General features: G+C 43.3%; 1 protein-coding gene across 5 annotated transcripts in view; it reads left to right on the top strand.

Annotated features, from left to right (window-relative positions):
- CNIH3 (cornichon family AMPA receptor auxiliary protein 3) overlaps positions 1 to 23,427 on the top strand; it is a 207,778-nt gene that overhangs the window by 49,029 nt on the left and 135,322 nt on the right. The window contains exon 1 of one of the 5 annotated variants that reach the window (XR_010377166.1): positions 3,168 to 3,368. The exons of 1 other annotated variant lie outside the window; for it this stretch is intronic. The gene's annotated coding sequence lies outside the window, so the exon portion shown is untranslated. Of the gene's footprint in view, positions 1 to 3,167; positions 3,369 to 15,247; positions 15,297 to 23,427 lie in introns of those variants that run through there. 3 more of the 5 variants (XR_004132155.2, XR_004132157.2, XR_010377165.1) reach the window with 3 other exon arrangements.

Below are 23,427 nucleotides of genomic sequence, written 5' to 3'. Positions count from 1 at the left end.
CCAACAGTAAACACAAAGTGACACTTCAGATCGTCTTCTGGGTAATTTAAAAACTTTCCAGCTGACTTGTGAGATCTGTTGCTATTTCACTGGTTTTCCCTTGTAATGTGGCTGACTCACAGGTTGGCAGGGTTACCTTTTTCTTGGTGTTCACTTTTTTCATGGGTTCCACCCATGTTTTCTTTTTAGAGAAAAACGTTAAGTCTCTTGCCCCTTTTTGGGATGGTTAGTTTAGTTAAAAACTAGATTCACTCTGTAATTCCACTTACCTAGAGTCATCTAGAGTGGGTCTCGCTGTGCTGAAAGAGAACACAGAAACGAAGCTGTCACTGTCAACCATGGTCCACGTGTCCCCAGGAGCCCTCGAGACCCTTGAGGACGTGTGATCATCACTGACGAGTGGACCGAATGAAGGCATGAAAATCGTGGCTTGTAGTGAATATTAATAAATCTTATTTTTGTCCTAATTATATAAAAATAAACATATGGAAAAGTTAATATTTTCTCCCTTCACTCCCTGGATCATCTTTTGCAACCCACAAAAGCTAGAGATCACAAGTGTTGACATGTAATCCAAGCACTGTGGTTGGCTCAGAAAGCCCTTCACAGTATAGCCTCAGTTCATATTCAGCGACAAACCCAGCCATTTGGCCCCATCTGTGGTTTTTCCAGAAGACCGTGAACTTTGAGGGTGGGTGTGGCGTCCTGTTCATCCTGGTATTTTCAGAGCCCAACTCAACGCCACAGCTGGCAGATTCTTAGATCTCAAAGCAAAAGTGCTGCTGTGATGAGTCATGGGCTTTCGGCCTTTTGGGTTGAGGCTGTGCAAACCCTCTGCACACCCAAGACAGTGGGGTCTGGCCCTCCTGGGGGAGGTTTCCACAGACTTCTTCAGGCACCTGGGCCCTGGCATGGGTCTGTGTGGCAGGAGCTGATGGGCAGTTTGGCACCTGCTGGACAGAACAGCGCTGAACAGCTGGGGCAGCCTGAAAACTGCAGTACAGTTTCTTACCCTCTGCCGTCATTGCATCATCCCTGCTAGGTGATCTGTCCCCAGGCAGCACTACGGTGACACCCTCTTTCCTTTGAGGCCTTCCTGGGCCCCCCAGGGGTGTTGTAGGAGACATAGGTATAAAGCTGGAGGGCTCCACCCACTTCCCCATCCCAGCTTCTGTTTCAGGGGCGGGGAAGTGAGGAGCTATTTTAGAGTAGGGTGGGGCAGAATTTCGCTGGATCCTGGAGCTGGGGCATCCTGCGTGTTGTGGTGGGCAAATATGAGTGTCCTGGCTATGGGATCTATTTGGTTTTTGTGCGTTTGTCTCAGTCTCTTGTGTTTCCCCACCTGGATCCTCTCAGCTCCCCTGACCTGATGGAGGCTGGTGGGGTGCAGGTGGCCCCCATGGACCCTGCAGATCTGAGTTGCTGTGGAGAGTGGGGTGGTGCTGAACAGACCTCAGAGGGAGCCTTGTTCTCAGGGCATTAGCCTGTGAACGTGCAGAAATGACAGGCTGGGGATGTATGTAGCTGAGCTGTCCCACCACCCCAGACTACACAGGGTGTATTTGTCAGGCTGGGGCTGGGCTTATCGCAGCTTCACTGGGGTGGAAGTACCTCCGTGGATAGGCATTTGGTACCTCAGCTTCTAGGGCATTTCTCTCTGAGGAGAAATATGTTCTTGTTTTTCTATTCCTGAGCAATCTGAGGAGAAACACAGGGATGTCATTACTGACAACCCAGTGAAGATGTTATGACACCGCTGGGCCCTGGAGTCGATGGGTCCGTTTGGAGGGGGCTGAGGCATACAGACTAGATCTGGCGCCGTCCTCTAGGGAGTCAGCATGATCATGGTTCCCTGCTGTAGTTTGTAGGCTGCAGAGGGCGTTCTTTTGTAATGGCTGGAGGCCTGAGGTGTCTGCATCTTGGACATGAATCCACGAGCCGTCGCGAGGCTGCAGCCTCACCCGTGGTGGCCACCCGTGGTAGTGCTGCGTGAATCGCACATGTTTGTACTTCAGGATGCTCTGCAGCTTTCTCAGCACTTTTGGGTGCATTATAACTTCCATAAACATTTAATGAGTGCAAAACGCTGGGGACGCAAGACCGACTTGGTACCTGCCCTGGAAGCCCTTCTTTTCATTCAGTCGCTGCAGTTATCTGTGACACAGGCAGGGAAGGAGGACTCGCCTCATTTTACCACAGGGAAACTGAAGTTTGGAGACACAAGACGACCTGGGCAGGGCCAGAAGCAAGCCTTCGGATTCCAAATTCAGTCCTCTCTTGGCTTTCTACATGGATTTCTCTCGAGTTCAGACGTGGCCCATTTGGGCTGAATCCCTCAACGTCACCAAATCCAACATGCATCACCTTGGTAAGTTACTTTAGCCCCTTCGGCCTCAGTTTCACCCTTTCTAAAAGGAGTTAATGATAATACCTACCTCCTTGGGTTGTTTTGCAAAGGAAAATAAGGTTTGAAACAGTTTAGTTCAGCATTTGAATATAGTAAGCACTTAATAATGGCAGTTATTACTATGATTATTATTGTTAAGACTCGCTGACTCCGGATCTAGAGATACCAGGGATGCGCCCAGGGGCCTTTATACCTATAATGCATGTAACATACCATTAACCACGTTCCGATGTTCCTCACTTCAGTGAAACCCTTCAAAACTGGCAGGATGTACCCATTTGCTAAAGCTGATTACTCAGTTGACTGCAGTTTATGTGAGGAAAGCAAAGCAGCCTTATTATTAGTTATCAGTGTTATTACTGATTATGACAATGATGACAACTGTTCTACTGCTGTTATATTATTATTAAATTTTCCCTACCCATCACTGTACCTCTTACGGCAGGAGACCACTGCAATTAATCAGGACCACATGAGATTAATGTTTTTATTCAAGACCTTTGATTCTGAGTTTATGTCATTTGTGGTCATCATTATTCTCTGATAGGAAGAGGGCCTCTCTTTACCTTTGTCCTGCAAAAAGAACACTGTGGGGCAGACAACATACCCCAGTGCAGAGAAAGTGGAGTCAATCAGGCTCCCTCTGCAGGATGTCTGTGGCCAGTGACTCAGCAGTATTATCCCGCGTGCGCAGTACCCATGGAGTGTTATGTAACGATGACGTGCTGCGCAAGCGCAATGGTTAGCCCACGTGGTTCCTGTAGAGGGCGAGATCCTGGCTGGGTCCGCCTTGCTGTATAAGGTGAGCGGGGCTTTTCTGTTGCTGCCCCCGTTGAAGACTGTGTGCTCCGCTAAAGGCTTGTAGGAGATACCTACGGTTCCCGAGTGTTCTTCGGTCTGCCTGAATCCGTGAACCTGCCAGGCCTCCGGCGCCTTGAGTGCCTGTGGTACACTCAGGAAGGTAAGGTTTATGACAAAAAACGGAGACCTAGTGCGGGATTTAAGATGGGGGAAACAGGTGCTTAATAACCAGGAATTCTCGCTAACAAGTAAAGCAATCAAGTTAACACTCCGATGACAGGTCTTTTTCACTGGATGTAGTCCTTTGAGGCAGGTACAGATTGGAGATCAGGGTGTAAATATTAAAGCTGTACTTTAAAGAGAGCCAAGGAATGATAGGAGACCATTAGCACCTTTATATGGGGGCTGGCTGACCGACGCCCTGCCTGGGAAGGAGCCCCTCACGAGGGGTCAGGGAGGAGCTGGCTCTTCCTGCAGCCCGCCCGGTTCACCCCCATCGAACCTTCTCGTTCTTCTTTTGGCACTGGAGGCCTTGGGCCCTCGCTGCAGGAACCGTGATTTCCAACAACATAATCCACCAGCTGATCCCGGCTGGCAAATTCTATTTTTGTAAAGGTACATGATACAAAATAGAAAGAGGAGTATGCTGGGTTACATGCAAAATCTATTTTTTTTAAATTAAAGAAATTTAACTGCTTATTGTACTTAAATGTCCTTCACTTCATTCCTTCCCCTGTTTTCCTTCTTTCAAACTCTAGGCGTTTGATTTGGTTGCATTTGAGTATAATTTTCCTCACTGGGGTAGAGAATGTGGGACTTAGGGTGTATATGAATAGGCTGGGACTTCTGATTCTTTCCCCTGTGCTATACTGTCTTGATTTAAAGTTGAGATCAGGGTTAAGTCGAATGTATATTTAATCCTTTAAAGCACTTCCTCCAGACTAAGGGGTTCAAGTTTTTCCGGAACCTTTTAATTTCAGCCATATCCCCCCACCCCCATAAACCATCCATTGCTGAAAAGTTCTTGTGTCTTGGTCTTGTTGATGTAAATACCTATTTTGGGGCTGTGAAGCAGTCATTTGCTTCTGCTGTGCTAGTTCATTGCAGTGAATGTGAACTACAGTTTTGTTTGTCTCATTTTAATTGTGTTGCTGCCATGCTAACCTGAGAATGTCAGCAGCAAGGAGGTATCACTTGCTCGTCACTCTACCTCCAAGAATAGTGGATCTAAACCCCGGCTGCACATTAGAATCACCTGGGAGCTTTAGAAAACACCTGTGTCTGGGCTTTACCTTCAAAGGTCCTTATTTAGTTGGCCTGGAATGGGCTCAGGCTTTGACCCTTTCCCAGCTGGTTCTCATGCATGGTGACAGTTAAGAGCTATTGCGAAGCACAGTCTTTCAGACCATTCTCCCAGACTTAGCTCAGGCTGGCTTCCCCTGAGAAGCTTTTTCTCTCTGCTCCCAGAGGTACCCACTTTCTGTGTGCCTTGTTCCTGGTTCTTATCCCACTTTAATATAATTTACTTATTAGTCTGTCCTCTTTAAGAGCTTTCCAAGATCAGATACCACATTTAAAAATCTTTGAATCTGGGGAGCTTTCTCCCCAGGGTGACTTGGCAACAGCTGCACCTTTGTGGCATCTCGTCTAGACCGTTTACTATTATTATTTTTACAAAATGTTGCTCAAAGATTCACCATGGCTAGGAAATGAAGGGAACCGTTTCTCTGCTTCTATGCTCATCAACATAGAGCATTACACTCTTTTAAAAGAGTGTAAAAGGCATCCCTGCTGGTTAAAAGATTCTGTTAGGTTGAACCATACGAGGTGCCCTTTTTGTAGATCAGAAAGCACTGAATATCATCAATTTCATAAGGTTCAGCCTAATTCAAGGGAAAGGGAAAGAGTGATAGAGTCTGGGGCAGGAAGAGCATCTGTGGCTCATGTTCCTTTCTTGGTCCTCTGTATACTGTGGGTTGGCAATAATACAGCTAGTTTTAATCAACAATGGATAGTAGACTGAATGCCTGCTTGTTCCTTCCCTGCGGCTGCTGCATGATGAGAGGTTTACGAGTGTTTGTGGGGAACAGTCATGGAATAGGATTGTACAGCTGTAAGTTTTCCTAACAAGCAGGCTGGATGTGGTACCTCTAGAGCTGGGTGAGTAGTTCTATGACGCCAGGGTTCTAAGTTGGCATCTCTGCTTATTCTCTTGGTCTTACCCCCATGGTCACAAGAGGGCTGCAGCAGCTCCATGTAACTATATCCAGAGACAGGAACTCAGGGGTGGCCAGGACTTGTGAGCTGTCTGCATGAACCTTTCTTCCTTTCAGGGAGGAAAATCTTTCCCAGAGCCACACCTCCCAGCAGGTTTTTTCCCTATCTTATTGAACAGAGCTTATTATGAATTTTATTCATAAAATAATCTGGAAAAGGGAAATGTGTTTATTAATCTTAGTTTAAACCAGTTGTGTATGATTCATGGCCTGAAACTGGGCATGTTTGCCAAGCAAACAAATTGAGATTCCATCAGTCAGGAAGAAGGGGTAGGGGAAATGGCCATTGGGTAGACAAGTCACAGTGTTTGCCACAAGTTAAGATGCTTCCAGTTGGTAAATGACTGTTGAGAACATCTTTTGTTTTCACCTGTGCCACATTCCCTGTGCCTCCTTCAGCGATGCACACTGGTTTTCCTTTGGGTGTGGAGGGAGGGGGAAGGGACACTTCTCCAAAGTTCCAGGGGAAGGAATGTGATTTGAGGCAGGCCAGTGAGGCTCAATTCCAGGACTTCTGTTTGAACTTTTGGGAAAAGACACATTCTCCTTACCCTGGGGGTCTGATAGCATGCTAACTCGAATTGTTGGTGGCTATTTTACCTGCCTGCCTGAATGCATGAATGAAACTAACAGAGGAAAGTAGAATGGAAAGATGGTGAGAAACTTGGTCCAAATGAAATTGCTTGAGTCCCCCCCCGTATGCAGCTATGACAGATTTATACAGGGACTATTCAGTTACATGACGGAATAAATCTGCCCCCCACTCTTTCTCTTCTCTTTTCTCCTCTTTTCTTTCCTTTATTTTCCTTTTCCTTTTCTTTTCTTACGTAGGCTGTTTTGAATTGTGAATGATTCCTGCTAGGTACTTGCTAGTACTGAGCAGTGAGGAGGTACAAGCGATAGACTTTAAAATGTGCCATCTAAGGTAGGATGGAAGGTTAGGGAGGATCCTCCTATCCCTGGCTGATAAGTGAGCAGTCTTCGTTATGCTCTGACAAAGCAGCTAGTTAAATTGTTGCCCATTCTCTTTGGGGACTCAGAGCATGTGCCATCTGAGACTGAATCTTTAAAGTACTTGGTAGAACTTTTCAGGCTGTGGAGTGTGTTGCCTACTCCTTAAAGTTCTCAGTGAGCTTTTATGAGAAAGAGAAAAGCTTCTCTCAAAGTCAGTCCGTCTAGAAGTAGAAAAAAAAAGAGAAATCTGTCTGATAAAAGCAGTCCTTTCTGACTTTCATCGCTGAGAGCTGGGTAACAATACACCTTGCAGAATTGCAAGAGTGAATCCTCTGTCTTGTGATGAAGTTTGTTCCAGCAAAAGCAGGAAGACTAGAAACGGAACAGAAGATAAGACTAAAACCAGGAAGGAGCCTGAGCCTGGCTGCCACTCATCCTCGTGGTCATCAAAAGACATCACTGCAGAGTGAAAACCCAAGCCACAGGATGGCAGAAGACATTACAGCGCGTGTAACCGACAAAGTGCTCATCTCTGAAACTCCTAGAAACAATAAGAAAAAGACAATCCCATAGAAAAGTGGGCAGGATTGATCAATAGGCATTTCACAAAAGAGGATATCCAAATAAACATGGGATAATGCTCAGCCTCACTTGTCATGAGAGAAATGCAATGAAAAAAATAGGAGATCCAACTATAGATTCTACCAGACAGCTAAAATAAAAAAATACAGACCATGCCAGTGTTGTTGAAGATGTCGAACCGTTGGCGCCCTCATACACTTCTGGTAGGAATGTAAATAGGTGCTTTGGAAAACAGTACAGTATTAGCTGTTTAAATTGAATGTGTGCATATCCTGCTACCAAGCAGTTCTGCTCCTAGATATATGTGTGCACGTGTACCAGAAGGCACACAAATATTCTTAGCATTGTTTTTAAAATTAATTTTTATTGAAGTGTCGATTCATGTTAGTTTCATGTGTACATCAGTGAATCTGTTATACATGTACATACATATGTGTGTGTGTATATATATATATACACACATATACATACATATATATATATATTTCAGATTCTTTTCCATTACAGCTCATTACAAGATATTGAATAGAGGAAAGGGTGTGAGAAGGGATAAATTTGGGAGTTTGAGATTTGCAAATGTTAGCCGCTGTATATAAAAACAGATTTAAAAAATTTCTTCTGTATAGCAGAGGGAACTATATTCAATATCCTTTAATGATATTTAATGAAAAAGAATATGAAAATGAATATATGTATGTATATGCATGACTGGGACATTGTGCTCTGCACCAGAAATTGACACATTGTATCTGACTATACTTCAATAAAAGAAAAATCAAATATAGTTCCCTGTGCTTTACAGTAAGTCATTGTTATTTATCTATTTTATATATATTATCTATTAATCCTAAATTCCTAATCTATCTGTCCCCCACCCTTTCCCCCCCTGGTAACCACGGTTTGTTTTCTATATCCATGAGTCTATTTCTGGTTTGTAAATGAAATTTGTATTTTCTTTTTCAGATTCCACATATAAGCAACATCCTATGATATTTGTCTTTCTCTGTCTGATTCACTTCACTTAATACGGTAATCTCTAGGGCTCTCCATGTTAGCAGCATTGTTTTTAATAGTCCCAAATTGGAAAAACCTAAATACCTGTCAGCAGTGGACTGAGTAAATAACTGTAATGAACACTGTACTGCAGTACGTTAACAGGCTATTGCTGCATTCAACAGCAGGACTGAATCTCGCAGATACGATTTTTTTTCCAGTGTTTCTAACTTTATTTTTTCCCTTTTTTAGTTTTATTATGTAGAATTATCGCAGTTCAACTGCACATACACATTATACTGCATGTAAATACATATATACAATATGCTGCACTTTTTTTTGGTTTTCATATATGTACTGATTATTGTTTCTAAGAACAGATTAGGTCTCTAGCTTTTTAAACTTAACATAGTTATCAAAGGAATAAAGCCAACCACAAAATAAGAATCAACAGAATGCAGTAATCCAATCATAAAGGACAAAGATGCTTAACACATATTCAAGAAACCAAAATAATACTTAGTTCATTTGTGTCATTATTATTATTGCTACTATTTTTTAGATTCCTCATATAAGTAATGTCATACAGCATTTTTCTTTCTCTTTCCGGCCCACTTCACTTAGAAGACAGGCTTTAGGTCCTCCATATCAGCCGCATATGGCTGAGTAGTCGCAGATACAATTTTGAGTAAAGGAGCTTGACATAAAAGAAGGCATCCTGTAGGGTTCCATTTATGTTGGCTTAGAAAACAGGGAGAAATAATACATGGTGTTAGTAATGAGGTGAATGGAGGCCTTGGGGAGCGGGGGAGGGGGTAGCGATTGGGAGGGCACACGGGGGCTTCCAAGGGTCCTGATGCTGTCGTGTTTCTTGACCTGGCGATGGTTACGCTGATGTGTTCACTTTGTGATAATTCCTTTATGGTTTCTGCACTTCTCTCTATGTCAATAACATTTTTAAAAAGTCTTCTAATCATAGACTATGGAAGAAGAGAGATGGTTGTGGGAGTACAAATCAATGATTCATGAAAATAATAATTACCAGAATTCAGGTTTTTTGGGGCACGGCCACCCATTCTCCTTGCTCGGCCCTGCAATAAATAAACTGTGTTCTGCTAAAAAAAAAAAAAAAAAAAAAATTATCCCCTGGGCTGCAGGGCAAGGGCAGATTAGCTGAGCTTTCCCATTCCAGGCTGCAGTTTTGAATTTCACTGATGCAGAGGACAAAGTGGAGGCCATTAAGTTGAGAAGGAGGGGAGAGCCCTCAAGCTGCTGCTAAGAAACAGAACTCCCAGGCCAGAGTCTAGATTAAGGACAGTATCTCTTGCTTTGGTTAATATCCCATGAAATGACCAAATGCAAATTGACTGAAAGAGGGCTAAGTACTGAGCTTCTGAGGGAGTTATTTTGCCAGAGAAATCTCAGCATGGCTAACAGGGCCTGTGATGGCTCAGCCCTGAGGCAAGCTGTTGACTCTCCAACCTGTACCATCTGGAGGTGGGTCCTAAAGGATCCTCCCAGGCTCCCCTCCTCAGATGGGGATGGAGGACAGCGGGCAGAGGGGGTCCCCTCAGAGAGCAGAACCAGGGCTGTCAGATGGGCTGGTTAAGTCCTTGCCGTTCTTGTCCAAAGGAACAATGCAGGAGAAGGACTGCTGCTGATCATGGTGTGCTGTTTCCCCTTCTCCTTTCCATTTTATTGTAGCATCCTGTTTTTTCTCCACTCTTGTATACGAGAACACTGTTGTATGTGTTGGGAGTGTTTACGTCTGTCATTTAGTCTGAAGGATGTCAAACTCTGAGGTGTTCTATCCAGACCATGTTGAGAAGAATCCACATGACCCAGAGCCCCTGGTTTGGAGCTGGGTACAAAACAGGACCTAATTTTGGGTTGTCGATGATTGGAGAGGGAGTGATTTAGTTTTTGGATGCATGTGGCTTGCTTATATTATGTTAGGGATACTACAGAAATTGTACAAATGGAAAGAAGGTTGTGTAGAGGTAGCAAGAGCGTAGGGATGGATTGTAGAGCACATTTGTTATTTTTGCCTCCAGTATCAATTTCCTCTTCCTATGATAATAGCACGCTGATTTTCTTTTGGAGAACCATCCCCTTCCGAATCCTCAGACCGTGTGGTGTATCCTTTTCCTTTCGCCACAGTGGTTGATTCAGAGATAGACAAGTGATGGAGGCCAGGGGCCCAAGCCATGAAATTCAGTTTCTGAACTTTTGAGAATCTCCTGGGAGAAGCTCCCTTTGCCCTGGTGTTGTTAAGATGACAGGACGTTGAGCCCAGAGCCATTGGGAGCTCTCCTGCATTGCATGGGAAATGTCTGCCTAAATGTAGCCAGTAAAGATGAAAACAGGGCAAGAGATGGAGAGGGGCCAAGTTTGATGTCGTCATCCAAGCTCTGATGACAATTAGACTCCTGTACCTTTTCATTGCATGAGCCACAGATACCTCATATTCTGCCTGAGACCACGTAAGTTGGGTTTCTGACACGTGAAACTGAGACTCCTACAGTCATGATCGGCTATAGGAAATGCATAAACACTTCCCTACACTTTGGGTATGTGTGGTGACCTGCACCTTCCCTTAACTAAATGAGGGGACAGTGGCTTTTACCGAAACACCTGACTTTCAGGAATTAACGCAGTAAAGGGAAGACCTAGTTGAATGTATTCTTTGGTATCTTTGGTTTGGCATCCAAGGCCTGAGGGACTTGTCCTACAGCACATCGCTAACGCACTGCTTGGTACTACGAATCCCCCTTCCCCCCTCCTCCCAGGTGAGTGACATCTGACCATCCACAGTCCAGGTACGCCATGGTGAACCTCCAGCTGAGTCAGTCCATTAATGCATGCATGTCACAGTGATGGTGGCGTGTTCTGAACACATGCACATATGACAGCAGCATGTTCCACCCGTGTTAGAGGGGTGGAGGCAATAGCTTTGTCAGTCGTCACCGTTAGATCTAGGATGACGTGGGATATAGCAAGACCAGTGGTGATCAGGGTCAGGGTCAGGGATCTGTAGGCTGAGGAACAAGGGAGTAAAATAGTGAGATTAAGGAATGTTGATTCCCGGGAGTACAAGTCGAAGGAGCCAAAGGCTGGGTAGAAGAGGCATCAGCATAGGAGCTAGAAATCACAGAACAGGAGTCAGGATTTGGCAAGACAGAGAAGACAGGAGACAGGGATGCTTTGAGGAGACACTGGGCAGGCCTGTCATCTCCTGGGGGATGGAGTTGGTGCTACTCAAGGCAATTTCAAAGGGTGGCTGCCTGAGCTCCGTGCTGCCACTAAGGTATCACCAGATGCCTAGAGGGTACTCGGGTGTCCCTCTTGTCCTCCACTTCAGCTGATGGGCCGTGTCTGATGTCACAGGGTGCTCTAGGTAGGAGATTAGGGTGGGGACATAGCAGATTCCCTTACCCACAGTTACCTCTCCTGGTTGTTTTTTTTTTTTTTAAGAATGTTTGGGATTTTGAAATTTGTAGATACTAACTAATACATAGAATAGACAACAAGCTCATACTGTATAGCACAGGGAACTATATTCAATATCTTGTAGTAATCTGTAATGAAATAGAATATGAAAAGGAATATATGTATGTATATGTATGACTGAAATATTGTGCTGAGCACCAGAAATTGACACAACATTGCAAACTGGCTATATTTCAATTAAGATGCAAACATTCTGGTGGTTTTTTTTTTTTTTAATCTTCCCACCAAATTTGAAGTTGCAACTCCTCAGCATCTGAAACAATGTAGACTGAAGTAGGTGCTCAGAAAACTTGGAGTCTGAAGGCTCCCTCCGTGTCTGTGCACCCTGCATGTTGGGTAGGTGCTTGGGGGGGAATGAAGAATCTGGCACAAATGCGCCTGCCGGGGTCTTGTGCTGAGCAGGCAGGTGTTGGGGTGGGGGCCCGCTCCTGCTGCCAATCTTGGGCTGATGTACGTTACAAACAACTGCTTCTGTTTCACACCCATCTGTTCAAGGAATCATTAGAGCCCCTAAGATGATTTTTTAATCCTGACAGAAAGAGAAAAAGTCCTGTTTCTTACTGCAGGAGACTTGACTTTCTTCATTTCATAAAAGCAACAGCGAAATGACTGCTGAATAAAATTGTGAACTTTTCCTGATGGTTGTCACTAAGGCAGCAGACCCTAAAACAGAGGCTGGTGCTGATAAATACTGAGTCAAATAGGGGCTGGTACTGGTAAAACAGGTGCTGATAGCAGGTTCTGTTGGAGGAACATTTTGTGCACAGTAACTCCCCTCTATATATTTATAGAACAACATGGTTTTACAAAAAGCCTCTGATGGCATGTTATATGGAGTTTCATGCAAAGTCATTTCTAAAAAGACTTTTAAAGTCATAGCAGATTATCCTTGATATAATGTTAATTGTTAACTGAAAAAAAAAAAGCACAACCGAAAAGCTGAGAATTATGTTTTATTTGGCGGACTTTCTGAGGACTTAAAGCCCGGGAGGCAGCCTCCCAGATGGCTGAGGGACTACTCTGAAGAGGTAAGGGAGAAGCCAGGATATATAGAGATTTTTTTCAACAAAGACCAAGTAGTAGGAACATGAAAAGATTACTGGCTTTTTTTTTTCCATTGTAGTCAGTTACAATGTAAATTCCTGGTTTACAGCATAATGTCCGAGTCATGCATATATATACATCTATTTGTTTTCATATTCTTTTTCATTAAAAGTCATTACAAGATATTGAATATAGTTCCCTGTGCTATACAGAAGACATTTGTTTTTTAAATCTATTTTTATATATAGTGGTTAACATTTGCAAATCTCAAATAACAAATTTATCGTTTCCCACCCCTTTTCCCCTGGTAACTGTAAGATTGTTTACTGTGTCTGTGAGTCTGTTTCTGTTTTGTAAATAAGTTCATTTGTCTTTTTTTTAAGATTCCACATATAAGTGATATCATATGGTATTTCTTTCTGGCTTGTTTCATTTAGAATGACAATCTCCAGATCCATCCATGTTGCTGTAAATGGCATTATTTTATTTTTTATGGCTGAGTACTATTCCATTGTCTAAATATACCACAACTTCTTTATCCAGTCACCTGTTGATGGACATTTAGGTTGCTTCCATGTCTTGGCTGTTGTATATAGTGCTTCTGTGAACATTGGGGTGCATGTGTCTTTTCAAATTAGAGTTCCCTCCAAAAGATTACTGTATTAATGAAAACCAGACATCTCAGGTTAATGAATTTAGTGCTTTTTCTATGTATAGGAAGATGCAAGAGTCTGGGTTCTTTGAAATCATTCCTTTGATATGTACCTTAGCTATCTAGGGCCAGTATCCTGCTCTTTCCCATCCTGAGTCCCCTCAAGGTGCACCACTAGGGGTGGATGCAGTGGCTGAAGGCTTGGCAGTGCTCAGTCCATTTGTCTCCATCTGGAGTTCCCTCAGGCAGTAGTGGCGGATGGCTTGATGGCAGCAGCATCCTTTGCTGATACGGCAGGCAACATTTTTTCATCCCCACAATTAATAAAACAGGCTAAAATACATAAAGTTTGTACAAAACTATACATATATGTCCACACACGCATACACATTTATCTGTGTCTATGTCTACATACTTAAAACACAAACAAAGTTAATAGGAAATGTCCAGTGTTCATAGTGGTTACCTTTAGGTCATGGAATTAGAAGTGATTTGGGTTTTCTTGTTTTGTAATTTCATATGTTCTATAATGATTATGTATTGTTTTTCTACATGATTATATATTTTAAGATCAAAATATGAAGACGAAATTATTTTTAAAAAATAGTAACTAGAAATCTATAAATGAAAATAGTGTATTTGATTATGTCCCGTGTGGGTCGTATCACAAACATCCCACATTTTAGAGACTACCCAACTTGTTTATGGTCATCCAGGAAGCTAATGGTGGGACTGAGAATTAAGTTTGGGGAATTGTGAGGGTCTTTGCTGTCTTCCCGAGAGCCCTTGCCCACGTGCCTAAGGAAGAGGACTGCTGACATCATTATTTCACAGCTTGTGTGTCGTTTGCAGGGACAGGAGATAGCTGCAGGTGGACGTCTTCCAGGGACGCAGCTCTCACTGCTCCCACCTGCAGTGGAAAGCAGGGTGAGTCTGATTCGTCACAGGCTTTGTGAATATTGGTTGCCAGCTTGTAGTTCAGAGCAACTGTTCAGTTTTGTTCTTTCCCTGTGTTACACTGAGATGGAATTGTTCATTGGCACAGAGAAACTGACTGTTTCCACTTTGATGCATCAATCTGCGTCAGTCTGCCGGTGTATTTATGTATCAGCGTATTTGCAGGAAAGTCTGTATGCAGGAGGAAGTGTGGCAGAAGAAATGAATTCAGGTTTGGGCAGTGGGTGGATGTGTAATTGTATTATTCCATCTTCTCAGGCTGGGGATTTTGCTGTGAGGCAAGAGTGCTATCAAAGTGGTCAGTGCTGGCAAGACGAAAGTGTTGTCTTGGAGATGTGCCTCTTCCAGATTCACTCAGAACCTCAGTGACTCATGCTGCCCTTCCAAGGTGACGCTCAGACTCTCCTTGAGGGGGCAGTTGGTGGAAGAGAACAGAGAGGTGAATGAGGTAGGGAGGCAGGGAAAATTACTTTCCAGTGCCCATGGAGGAGGTCTCCCTGTGACCTCTCTGGTGAAAATAAAGAATCCTTTGGCTATAGTTAGGCCTAATCTGCTAAAAGTAAGACTTCTTTCTGGTAATGGGCTCTACCTTCATGCCTTACCAGGAATGATGGGCAAAAGGAGGGGTTAAAGGTAGAATCCTAAATGTCTACAGAACGACCCACAGAGGGGAGTCAGCTTGGCCTCAGTCAGCGCCTGCTGTGTGCTGACCTCGAATCATGCTGTGGAGGCACAGAAAGCAGTTTCTCTTCTGGGCCAGAGGAGGTTGCACCTCTGTTAAGTCTGGAGCTTGAGCACAGCTTCTGCCAAATGCATCCTCTGTCGTTTTCCCAAGCGTGGAGTAGTGGCTTCCAGGAGGAAGGCTGGAAGGGGGCTGGAGAAGTTGCTGCAAAATCTAGCCTATATCAATAATTATTTATATGTTGTTACTATTTTCTTGTGGTTACATCTCCCTTTTTATTCCTTTTTTTCATCAGCACTGCCTGAGATTCGTCTAAAATTCTTTTTACTTGAAACACCAGGAATTAACTTCTATTGTAAAGCTGTAATAATTAAACATTATAGTAATGGCAAAATAATAGGAAAAAGAATCAATGACACAGAAAACGTCATCTGAAATGTAAGCGACTTCCAGGATGACATCATCTGTCTGTAATGTTCTCTCTACTTCCTTGACTTTAGAAAAAAATTGTGGTAAAATATGCATATGTATACTGTTATATTTTGTTTGAGAAGTTTCTGTATGCTTCTCTTCTTGGGTGATTGTCCAATTATTTAATGAAATGGAGTAAAGTAAGTCCCATAAATCAAGTCCCAAACTGCATTTGGCTTTTCAAATGTAATTATTCACAAGTTGCTATAATCAGTACTCAATAACATTTGTATGTGATAGGTTTTAGAGTTTATGAAACATTTGCATAAGCAGTATCTCATTTAATACAGCAGGCCTATGAAGTAGGGATTATTATCCATGCTTTAGAGATGAAGAGAGTGAAGCTGGTGGGGGGATCCCCATTCAAAACCACACAGCTAATAAGAGGCAGAATTGGGAATTTTAACCCTATGTTTCTTACTGTAAACATAGCATTCTTTCCATCTTGCCATTCACCTCCTCCTTTACCTCTTGGCGTTAAAATGAACGCTCCCCTGGCTAGCTGGGTAGGGCAGACTTTCTAGGCATGGAATTGGTGGCTCAGAGCTTAGGGCATCTTCCATTTCCATCTTCCTATCATGGTGACTTGCACATATCAAGGAGAGATTCAGGACTGTGGGAGTGGAGAATGAGAGCATAGCGTAGTTCATTTGTAGCCACACTACTTCATCCATTAATTTAATAAGCACTTAATAAATATTTACTCTGTGCCAAGCACTGATCTGGGCTCTGCAGGGTACAGAGGGAATAAGGCAGATGTGGATCCTGCCCTCATGCAGTCTAGAGCCTTGTAGGGAAGACAAGTATTAAATGAGTTGTTAGTTGCTCTACCGAATGTTATGAAGGGGGCACCTCTAGACAATATTGAGATCTCAGACAGGAAGATCCAACCTCAGTGTATCTGGTAAGGCTTCCTAGAAAGAGTGATGTTCAAGCCAAGAGTAGAATTAGCTAAGCAGAGCTCTAGCTCATGTGGAATGAGGCACTTTTGAAGAGTTGAAAGAAGGTCAGTCCAGCTTCAGTGAGTAAAGAGAGGAGTGTAGACCAATGAAAGTGAGTTGGGACCAGGTTATGAAAGGAATGTAAAAACTTTGATCTTGACTCTGAGAGTAATGGGAAACAATTGATGACGTTTTAGCCAGAGTGTGACATGATCAGAGTTGAATTTTCAAAGTATTTTTTTAGCTGCACTGTGTATGATGAATATGTGCATGGGTTTTGGACCTGGTGAGTTTGAGTGGCTGTGGGACGTCCAGATGTTTGATGGGCAGGTGGGCAGCCAGAACTCAGGAGAAGATCAAAGGTACAGAGGCAGATGGGAGTGGGTTTAGTATAAGTGAAACCAAGAGAATGAATGAAGTCTACTTGGGGAAAAGGTAGAAGGAGAAGGTATCCCTCATTCTACAAACATTTATTGCCCATGACATGTCTAGGAGAATTCTAGGTCCTTGGGCTGCAGAGTGAAAAAGACAAAGACTCCTGCTTTGTGGGGCATATGTTCTAATAAGAAGAGTAGGGGGTAGGGTAGAGAGAGGAAGTCAGACAGCAAATAATAGATACTTGATTAAAATGTCTACCTTAAGGTGTGTTGCAGAAAGACAAAGTAGAGGAAGTTTAAGGGGACTAGGGTGGGAGGGAGGGTGGACTGCAATTTTAAACATGGTGATCATGGTAGGCTCATTGAGAGGGTGAGGGAGTGAGCCAGGACAGACATTTCCTGCAGCAGACATGGCCTGTGCAAAGGCCCTGGGTAAGAGTGAGCCTGGTGTGTTTGAGGAACAGCACAGAGACCCCATGGCTGGAGTTACAAGACGAGGTTAGACAGATAATAGGAGATCTAAGCACAGTGAGCCTTGTGGAGTTGTAAGGGCTTTGGATTTTACTGTGAAATGAGGACCAAAAGAGGACTTGAAGAGGAAGGGTGACATGATGTGACAAGGGGCTGTTGTGTTAGGAATAGACTATTGAGGACAAGGTGGAAGCGCAGAGACTAGTAGACATTCTTGCAGTCATCCTACCCAGGTGGGAGGGGATGGTGGCTCACACCTGGCTGGTGGTAGTGGATGGTGGGAGAAGTGGTTGGATTCTGGGCCTGAGATCTGGCCTGGAACTCACAGGCCAACCAAAGGTGTTTACTGAGTTATGGTTTGCCAAATGAAATGGAATAGAATCCACCTAACATAGTCACAGTGGCAGATAATAGAAATATTTTTGTTTTCACTTTCAAATGATCTAGTTTTTCACGTAAATCTAAAATACTTCAGCCAGTAGGAGGAACAGGAGCAGGAGTAACACCACTGAATTGTACCTCTTACATGCTGACTGCTCTATTAATGACTATGTATATATTAGGTTTACTGTTTTTCAGTTTTCTGTAGTCCCACCTGACCTCTAATTCAGTCATCAGAATCACCTTATGACTTGAGTGTTATTATTCCCATTTTATAGATGAGGAAATTGAGGCTCTGGAAGATGAAGTAGATAGTAAGTGTTAAATTATAACATTATAAGAAAGGACTAAATAGTATCATTTACATAGTAAATATTATATGAGTCTATTCAGGAGAGAATTGTGTGGGCTGGAATCATTCAGGGAGCTTCAAGGAGTCAAGAAACCTGAATTAGGCTTTGAGAAAAGGCTAGAATTCATTCATTTGTAGAGGTGGAGAGTAAAGAAGAGGACATTCCAGATGGGGGGCAATGTTCTTGTGAAGTCACAGGGTTGGGATAGAGATGAAATATTCAGGAAGGAATGGAAGACAGTCTGGCTAAACTTAGGGGTTTACCTACTGTATGAGTTTCCTGTGGCTGCCCTAACAAACTCGCACAGACTGGGTAGCTGAAAACAACAGACATTTATTCTCTCACAGTTCTGGAGGCTAGAAGTCCGGAATCAGGGTGTCAGCAGTGCCAGGCTCTCTCTGAAGTCTCCAGGGGAGAGTCTGTTTCATGCCTTTCTCTTAGCTGCTTTTTTTTTTTTTAAGCGATCCTTAACATTCCTTGCTTGGTAGGCTCATCACTCCAGGCTCTGCCTTGTCATCACGTGTTCCCCGAGTTTTGTCTGTCTCGGTGTCTCTTCTCCTCTTCTAATAAGGATGCCAGTCATATTGGATTAGGACCCACACTAGTTCAGTATGACTTTGTCTTAACTCTATTATACCTGCAAAGATCCTGTTTCCTAATAAGGTCGCACTTCCAGGTACTGGGTACCGTTACATTACAGGTACTGGTACAGGTAGAAGAACTTCAACACATCTTTTGGGGAGACATAGTTCAACCAATAACACCGGCTAAGCAAATGGTAGGTGACTAATTATTATTTGCTGAATAAATAAATGAAATGGATGACATATGATTGGATAGAAGATGTGTACATGGGTACCTGAGACCACTGTGGATCTTACATGACAAGTGGAGGAGTCTGGACAATGCTTTATTTAGGGTGGTAGAACTTCTTGATTGAAACGTTGAGTTGATTTTATAGGACCAAGCAGTGGAGAGTTATAGTTTATAGTTTGAGATTTAAGAATTTTAGATCTCCAGTCTATCTAAAGATGTCACCAGATTTTTTTGGTCCCTTGATTCTATTAAAAAAATGACTCTTAAAAATGCCAGTTGCTGCGGGGGATGGGGTAAGAGCTCCAGTGGTAGAACGCCTAATTAGCATGGAAGGGGTCCTGGGTTCAATCCCCAGTACCTCCATTAAAAATAAAATACCAGTTGCCAGCTTGGAACATCCAAGTAGCAAATCTGTGGTTGCAGAACAGAGATTATTTTTCTTGAGTTAAAGTCTTTGAAAATAGAAGTAATGGACTCAGGAAAGCAAACATGGCAAAAGCCATGAACGTGGTATCATTTTCTAGAATGAAAGAGTCTAAATATAGCCTCCGTGATGATAAATCATCACAGAGACAGTGTCTTCCTCCTGAACTTCCTCTGGTCTTTCATGACCCATTACATTTCCCATCTTTTCACAGCTTCATTAGAGGGGCTGATACTTTGGTTCACGGGTAGGACTGAATCTGCAATGAACAAGTCCAGGGGGCTGGTTTCTTCTTAAATCCCCTGCTGATCCCTCAAGGCTGGCACAGAGGCTGTGCTGGCAGGCACTCACCAGCTGGAGGCAGCCTGCTTTGCAGGTTCAGCCTCTTTAGAAACAGGCACGCATAAACACCTAGCAGCCTGTGCCTCTGAACCCATCTCTTACGGGTTTAAATTGTGTTCCCTAAAAAGATGTGTTGAAATCCTAACCCCCAGGACCTCAGAATGGGACCTTTTTTGGAAGTAGGGTCTTTGCAGATGTAATCAAGTTAAGATGAGGCCATTAGGGTGGGCCGTAATTCAATCTGACTGGTGTCCATATAGAAGAGGGGAATCTGGACACGGACTAAAATGGGACAAGGCCATGTGATGACAGATGCAGAGACTGAAGTACTACATACAGCTCAAGCCAAGGACAGCCAAGGGGTGCCGGCAAACGCCGGAAGAGCCAAGGAAGTGTTCTCCCCTTCCTTAGAGGAAGGATGGCCCCGCTGACACCTTGAATCTGGATTTCTAGCTGCCAGAGCTGTGAGAGGATAAATTCCTACTGGTTTAAGCCTCCTAGTTTGTAGTGCTTTGTCATGGCAGCCCTGGGAAACTTAGGCACTACTCCTTTCACCAACATTTACCTGTCTTAAGTTTCATTTCCTTAGGTCCTTGTGCTCTCGGGTTAACTTAGCAAATTAATTATGACAGTTGTTGATGGCATCATGGGTTGGGTGAGGAGTTGCTGAGAACTGTGTGTCCTGTAAAGGGACCTTGTCTGACAGGTCACCCTCAAATGTAATTGAGGAGAATTTAATGAAGGGACGCACAAAGTGTGGACAGAGGTGAGGGAACTGGCAGGGATGGTGAGGGATGACTACTGCCAACTTGGGCTTCTAACAGAGGGTGCCATTTCCACCCCTTGTCCAATGGAGGCAGAGGAGGGGCAGGGAGAGCAGCAGCTGTGGCTGAAGGAGGCAGCAGCCTAACGGGACCTGCCGCCTTCTGTGGAGGCCTCCTTCAGCTGGGCAGGGACGGAGCCAGGGGGTTAAATACCTGATCGTACTCCTCTCCCACCCTTTGATGTCTGTTGGTTTCACCCAACCAGAAGCTGGCCCGCAGGAGAACCTGTGGATGCAGCCTATGAGGGTCCGCCTCTCTGGGCTACAAAGAAGGGGGTAGGGGTGGGGAATGCGCACAGACTATGCCAGACGGGGCAGGAGCCAGTTGGCAGCAGCCTGCCCCTCCCCAGCTTTGATTTGCCTGTCCAAGGATATGCCTAGTATGAAAGGCCCCCTTTCAAGCCAATTTACATCTTGGTGGCACCTATTTTTATGTGAGAAATAGCTGTCTTTGAATGCTAAGTTCTAATGCAGATTCTTTTTAATCTATTTATTTTTATTGAGGTGTAATTGATTTACAATGTTGTTTTCAGGTGTATAGCAAAGCAGTTCAGTTATACATATACATACATATATATATTTTTTTCAGATTTATATGTTATTATAAGAAGTTGAATGTAGTTCCCTGTGCTATACAGTAGGGTCCTTGTTGTGTATCTATTTTATACATAGTAATATGTATCTGTTAATCCTAAACTCCTAGTTTATCCCTCTCCCACCCTTTCCCATTTTGTAACCATAGTTTGTTTTCTATGTCCATGAGTCTGTTTTTGGTTTGTAAATAGAATTTTTTTTTTAAGATTCCACATGTAAGTGCTATCGTATATTTGTCATTCTCTGTCTGGCTTACTTCCCTTAATATGATAATCTCAAGATCCATCCATGGTTCTGCAAATGGCATTATTTCATTCTTTTTTATGGCTAAGTAATATTCTATTGTATACATATACCACACCTTTTTTTATCCAAACATCTGTCAATGGACATTTAGGTTGTTTCCATGTCTTGGCTATTGTAAATAGTGTTGCTATGAACACTGGGGCTAATGCAGATTCTTTTAATGCTCAAGGGTGATGGGGCAGAGACAGAGGGAGGAGAAACCTAACAAAAATGGGACAGAGAATGGCGGATTGTTAGCTCAGAGTTAAGGATTACCAGAAGGAAAATATTGACCAGGGTTGGGGTTAGAAAGAATCACATGCTAGGGGAAAGGAGCAGAGGTGGATTCCAGTTAAAGTAGAGGACAAGCTAGACAAAGATGTGGAAAGGTGACCCGGACTCAATCCTGAGAGAAATCCGTGCAAGGAATTTCTGAGTGTGAGAATCAGAGAGAACAAAATAGTATCTTACCAGGTTGTGGTGAGAAGCAAACAAGAAGCATGGGAAGTTGCTCTTCAGCTATAAAATAAAGCACCATAGATAGAAAGACAGACAGACAGACAATATGTAACAACAATCACAATAACAGCCGTCTAGTGGGGGGTATGGGGAGATGCCTGAACAATTTCACCTAACCTGATGGATTGTGTATTACTTCTCATTATCATTTTCACCCATAATAAACAAAACGGACTTCATTTCCTCAACTAAAGTAGGACGGATCTAAGAAAAAAATAAGATAATTGAGAGGGAAAAGTTTGCAACTTCAGCTTTGCCAAACTCCTGGATTTGTTCCCTACTTACTTCCTTCTTCAAGAGTCTCATGGACGTGGTAGTTTTCGGTACCTAACTGGTGAGAGGAGATGCTGCTGAGTTTCTTACGAGCAAGTGTCTGGAGGAGAGCTGGGGCCATACTTCCATTCCTAAGGAGAGACCTGGTTTAATTTTTTTGGTGTGGTCATAGCAACAATAGGTAGCAATCTCAAAAGGCTTTCAGTTGGGGGTGTTTCAAATCCTGCGCTTTCATATTCTCCCTTTAGTTCCCAAGAAGAACATTCTCTGGTTCTTTAACTGCATCTTGAATGGTGCCGTCTCCATGATTCTTCCTCATTTCTTCTCTGATTACTCTTTAAATGTAGCTCTTGCAGGGAAGGTATAGCCCAATGGTAGAGTACATGCTTGGCATGCACGAAGTCCTGAGTTCAATCCCCAGTACTTCCATTAAAATAATTAAGTAAATAAATAAACCTAATTATCTCCTCCCCACAAAACAAACAAACATGTAGCTCTCATCAAAATGTAATTCTCATCTTTTCTGTTTGCTCAGGTTCCCTTTTTTTGTTGTGTGGGCAGGTCTCACCTACATCCAGTGCTGAATTTCTTGTGGCGAATGCAGATTTCCAATGGTCTCCTGGTTATCTTCAGATGCATTTCTCATCAGGAACGAAAAATGCCCACACTTAATTTAACACCACACTTTCCCCTATATTGCTTCTTTTGCTATATTTACTGATCATGGCTATTGTGACTTCTTCCCCTGATGTCATTTGGGCTGGAAACCTCAGTCACCTTCCATTACTTGTTCCTCAATTCTCTCTGGAATCCATTCTCTCTTAACATACAAATCATCAGCTAGCTGCCAGGTCCCGTTCTTTCCTTCCTTTGAGCTTCCTTCCCAACCTAATACCTTTGTTCTGCTCTCATTTAAGTATTTATTAACTCTCCTCTGGATTATTTCAGTAGCTTTTTGACACATCAAATTTCTAGCCCATTTTCTTCATTGCCATGTAAGTTATCTTTTTATAAACAGATCCGATAGTTCTACCCCCTCAGAATCTTTAGTGGCTCCTTCTCCAAAGTATCTGGTTCAGTTCCTACTGTGGCTTCAAGGCCCTCCAGGATTTAGCCCTGACCTGTCTCTCCAGGTTCTTCAGCCGCTGTTCCTGTCTCTGCCCCTGCCCTCGTCACAGTGTACTCGTCACCCTTCCCTGAACTTGCCATTCAAACCCCTGTGTTTTTCCTGTAAGTTTAACAGTCTGTAGAATCTTCCTCGCTTCCATTCAAATCCGTCTCTCCATGTATCTTTCCCTGAGCCGCCCAGTTGGAATTAATCACTCCCTACTTCATCTTTCCATGATATTTTGCTTACTCCTCTTCTGTGGTGCTTCTCTTAACATTGCTTTATATTGTAGCTAGTTGCCTTCCCTCCAGATTGTACGCTTCTCAAAGGCAACCACTGAATCTATTCACTTCTGTCTCCCCGTGACTCCATCCCACAGGCCTTCACACAT

This window comes from Camelus dromedarius, chromosome 21 (genome assembly GCF_036321535.1).
Source record: "Camelus dromedarius isolate mCamDro1 chromosome 21, mCamDro1.pat, whole genome shotgun sequence".
NCBI classification, from domain to species: domain Eukaryota; kingdom Metazoa; phylum Chordata; class Mammalia; order Artiodactyla; family Camelidae; genus Camelus; species Camelus dromedarius.
The sequence above is the reverse complement of the archived record's forward strand: the minus strand, read 5'-3'. Positions and strand labels throughout refer to the sequence as shown.